This window comes from Lactuca saligna, chromosome 4, assembly GCF_052625555.1.
Source record: "Lactuca saligna cultivar CGN05327 chromosome 4, ASM5262555v1, whole genome shotgun sequence".
Taxonomy (NCBI): Eukaryota; Viridiplantae; Streptophyta; class Magnoliopsida; order Asterales; family Asteraceae; genus Lactuca; species Lactuca saligna.
This window is the reverse complement of record NC_136420.1, coordinates 152,783,723-152,788,775: the sequence shown is the minus strand read 5'-3', so window position 1 is coordinate 152,788,775 and position 5,053 is coordinate 152,783,723. Positions and strand designations below refer to the sequence as shown.

The window sequence follows — 5,053 nt, the reverse complement described above, 5'->3', positions numbered from 1 at the left end:
TTTGTCATTAGCGCATGGACTCGTCGAGTCCATTAGAGGGACTCGGCGAGTCTGGTCGGGTTTAGCTAGAGCCGACTCTTCTGTCTTTTTGTCTTCCTATTGGAGATCCTCTGTGCCTGTGTGAAAATTTCTTCACGACTGGAAGTCACCATACTCACATTCACAATTCTTGGATTATTTTCGGTGTTACTTGGAAGTTGACCCGGTGTTCTTTCGTTCACTTGATGTGCACGTTGTCCCAGCTGTTTCTCAATGTTGAGAATGGATGCCTGCTGATTCCTTATCATATTTCTTGTCTCGTGCATTGAAGCATCGTGATCATTGTGTCTCTTTCCGGACGCGGCTATGAATCTAGTGAGCATTTCTTCTAAATCGTCTTTTTTTTCCATTACCGATTCTTCCTTTTGATAAAATCCCCTCTCCTTCTACTTGTATTTCTCCTCCTTAGCCTTCTTGTATTCTTTGTATGGGAGCCATTCCTTCTTTGGTTTCCGCCAGTTCTCATCGTATTTATCGCCACTTGAGTAGAACACTTGAGCCGTCTTGTTTCCATTTTCATCCAAATCACAATCCTTTGTGAGATGGGGCCCTCTACAATTCTCGCATCCAACTCGAATAGCATGGATTGTTTGATCCATTTTTGTCATCCTTCTATCTAGACTATCGAGCTTAGCTATCACCGCCGCCATGCTATCATTTGCCGAGTTCACTATCCCCCGACTTACTTCATTTCTCGGATTGTGGTATTCTCTAGAATGCTTAGAGAATTCTTCAATTAACTCCTTGATTACTGGGGGCGGCTTTTTGGTGAGCGGGCCTTGTGAATCGAGCAATTGCCTTGTGGTGACATTGACTCCATCATAGAAAAACTGGAGACCTCTTGTTGGCTATTAAGGTCATGGTGTGGGCAATTTCTGAGCAAACCTTTGTACCTTTCCCAAGCTTCATAAATAGATTCTCCGGGTTGTTGCTCGAAGTTGGCGATGGCTTTCTTCAACTTAGCTATCTTGGAAGGTGGGCAAAAGTGATCTATGAATTCTTCTTTCATCTTGGCCCATGTGGTGACCGATCCGAGAGGAAGTGACTTGAGCCAATCCTTTGCAGCACACTTGAATGTGACTGGAAGCACGCGAAGTAGCTGGGTCTCGCGAGGCACATTTGGTACATTAAAGTAGTCAGCCACATCGTTTACTTCATCAAAGTGCTTGTAGGCGTCTTCGTGGTCTTTCCCATAAAAAGGAATCTCCTTGAGTTAAGCAAGAATATGGCCCTTTAGCTCGAAAGTAGAGGTTGCGGGAATTGCGGGATGCACAAGTTCCGGGCCAGTGTCATCGCGTATCCTCTTCTTCCATTCCCTCATGGGGACTTCATCGTTATTAGCCATAGCGGTAGCTAAATCGTCTTCAAACTTGGATTCGTGCTCGTATGTGGGTTCTTCTTTTTCCTTGGTCTCGTACTCGGTGTCTTCTTGAATTAGATCTCCGATTATCAAAGAGGCACTAGATGCTCCTGATTTGCTGCTCCTCTTCTTGCTGAAAACAGACTTGAGGTTTTTGAGTGGTGAGTTCTTTGAAGAAGTGGATTCTCCAACGGTTTTGCCTTTGCTCCTCCTTAGTGCGGATTCCGGGTCTTCAAGAGGAGGGACCAGAGGTGTATCAGATCCTCGGGTCATGAAACAACTGTAAACAAAACAAAAATGCATAAAAAGAACAAAAATAAAATAAAAAATTAAAAATGCAAACAGCGATGTACTCGCCGAGTCGGCACGAGTGCACTCGGCGAGTCCAAGGTAAAAATAGAAAAAAAAATTCTAGTTACTTTAAAAACATATTTTTTTATTGAAACTTATACTACTTGCTAAATTACCTTTTAATTAACTTTGTATAAGATAAATCCCACACAAAGGATCGATTAAATTAGAATTTAATGTTAATTTTAGAACCGTTCCCCGGCAACAACGCCAAAAACTTGATGTGTGCAAATTCACTTAGTTTTAGACCTACTTTTAATTGTAAAATAAACACACAAAGACAGTGGACCTATCAATTGTGGTATAGTTAAATAAGTACGGTATCGAACACAAGGAACATCAAATTAAAACTAAAAACTAATTCTATCTAAATTAATTAATAAGTAAGGGGATTTCTCTAGTTTTACAAGACTAGAAACTTACTAACTAATACTTAATCTAACAAGTAAAAAACAAAGAATTAACTAGATTCAATAATGGGAAGGAAATCCTGTTTAGTTCAACTCAATTGATCCTATGGTTGATTTCAAGGTAATGGTGCAATGGATTAACTCTTTTGATGGTTACCGATTCAAGTGACTAGATTCGCATTCACTACACTAATCCTTAGTGAATAAACTAACTCAAACAGTGATCAATTGTCTAATTTAATTCAATTCACTAGATTAATTATTCGGGTTAATTTAGACTTACATTAGTTAACTAATTTGGGCTTTTAATTAACTTCTTGTTGATGGTCATCACACAAGCTCACACATGAATTTACTTAATTTTCTTATTAATTCTAGTTTCATATTCATTAATCCTAGACATATAACAAAGTGGTCACATAGCATATGAGGTTGATAATCAAACGATGTTAATGCTATTTAATTACCTTCCTATTAACAAAAAATTAATTATCATTCACACACAAGGTTCTTTAGCAAGCTAAAATAACAAAAATCACCAACATTGAATTAATCCTACCAATAATCACACCATAGTCTTAATTTTGTATCCCCAAACAGAAGTTTAAGAGTTTTAGCTCATGAATGAAGTAAATAACAGCAAACAAACGAATTCTAATTGTCTAGCCATAATGGAAAGCAAAAGATTAAGTAGAATGATGAAATTTGCCTCAAATTTCCTTCGGAATTGGATTCTAGCTTGTATCTTCGTTCTATAGGGTTCTTCTGGTTCTTCAATCACACCTAATCTCTCCAGAAGGGTTTCAGAAATTTTCTTATCGATCTGAGAAGTTATCTTTATATACACGCAACGACTCGTCGAGTCCATCTCACAATCTACGTATGCGATAAGTCTCTGGGTCTTTGAGTCTTTATCTTCTCGAATATTCGCTTGGACTCGCCGAGTAGATGACCCTACTCGCCAAGTAGGTGTTGTTTTTGGTGTTTTTCTTCTTTGTTCAATTCCCGAGCTCCTAACCGCTTCTCCTGCTTCCTTTTGCTTCCGAGCTTCACTTTTGGACTGAAAACATAATTCAAGCACTTTTAAGTACCTTTTGTCCATGAAATGCAATAATTTAGCTAATAAATGAATAAAAATCTTCACTTAGTATGAACTAAATATGCACATATCAATCTGTTCTATATGATTCTTATATGTTACAAGTTGTTGAATGCTTGAAGTACTCTCCTTTGGTTATTGGCCTAATCTAGTTCGAAGCTGTTCTGATGTCCTTATTATCTCAAGTTTATTCTTCTGCATCATATGACGAGAACAAGGAACGAATATATTTTCAAATACACTCCAAGAAAGCCTTTATTTCCAAAGAAAGATTTTGTTCCTTACTTCATCTCACAGTGGATTCTTCGGTGATTTCTCCAGACTTTATCACAACAGCACAGATCTTCTCAATGTTGTATGTAATGGGCTATACAGAGTAAAGGTTTCCTGACCATTCTCTGTGGTCTGTATAATGGTATCAATCTGGACTATGGCTCTATCATATGGTCTTAGGTTGTGTAGAGCCTTAACACTTCCACTCGTCAATCAGAAATTTCACGTGGAAGGTTTTGGACTCTCATCACCCGAAGGGCAATCGACACTCTGGAAGTTCCATTGATGAAGGATTCTCTCATCGCTTCCATTGCCAATTTCCATACCAAGAAGATCATCATCTCGGACCCCACAAAGTTTACTCATTATGGTTCTATACCGGAAACCATGTACAGAGGTGTGACAGCCGAAAGCAAAGTGATGGATGATTACAGACAAGTTCCACCTAAGGAGCCGAGAGTTCTTACTCCTGAACAACAGGCTGCCTTAGAAGCTGTTGACAAGCCGAGCAATAGGGGGAAACGGGTGATTGCAAAGAAGGAAACAACCGAGGTGGAACAACCTAAACCCTCCAAATCGACAAAGCGAAAGTCAAAATCGGAGTCCTCTTCAAAGCCAAAGAAGATAAAGAAAATGGCGAAGAGATCAAAACAACAAATTCCTTCAAGTCCTGATCATTCTGAACACGATGAAGAGGATAACGTTCCTCTGGAATCTCCATGAGGTAATACTCCTCCTCGTTTACCTCCACAAACCGAATCTCCACCTCATAAAATTCCAACCCCACCTCCATCACCGAAACAGACACCACGAAAGCCGACACCGAAATCTTAGTTTCGGTTGTTCCCACTACACCAACATAAAATTCTCTACCACCTCCACCAGTTTCTTCTGTTTCCATATCTCTAACAACTTTGTCAACTCCAGTAATTACCCAGACCATTACCACTACACTTCCAGAACAATCAACAGGGGTCAACGTATCTGATACGGGGGCACCTACTGAAACCGAAACTCCTATCATCACTAAGCCTATCTTTTCAACCCACTCAACAGAGTCTGGTGCTACTCTCGGAGGTGACAATGATGAGTATGACTCTACATACTTTAGTCCTTATCGGATTCAGTCTGATGAAGACACAGATTCTCCTGTCAACCGCCAACATTTACAGAGCATTCACAAGAAGTTGGATAAGTTGCTTGCGGATAATAAAGCTTATGGAGGGGTTGTTCTAAAAGCTTTTGTGGAGACAGCTATAGAGCAATATACACAAGCTATGGATAAATCAACTGATGCCATCAAGGAATCCAATTTAACTTGCAAGAAAGCATCTGATGATGTTGCTGAAGTTATTCGCACCACACAGATATTCTTAGATTCCTTGAAAGGGCATGCTGATACGAATGCTGCCAAAATTCGTGAATCGGTTGAATCACTTTCCCAGTAACTAAAGGAAGGACAACATAAGTTTGATGAAGTTCATTCCTCTATCAAAGTTGACAACGCTTCTCTGATAGGTT

The 5,053-nt window shown here is 39.5% G+C and overlaps 1 non-coding gene across 1 annotated transcript; it reads left to right on the top strand.

Moving 5' to 3' along the window:
- Positions 1-893: 893 nt before the first annotated feature.
- On the top strand, positions 894-1,000 carry LOC145044580 (small nucleolar RNA R71). The gene has a single exon (XR_013681529.1). It is a non-coding gene; the product is annotated as a small nucleolar RNA R71 (small nucleolar RNA).
- The last annotated feature ends 4,053 nt before the right edge of the window (positions 1,001-5,053 follow it).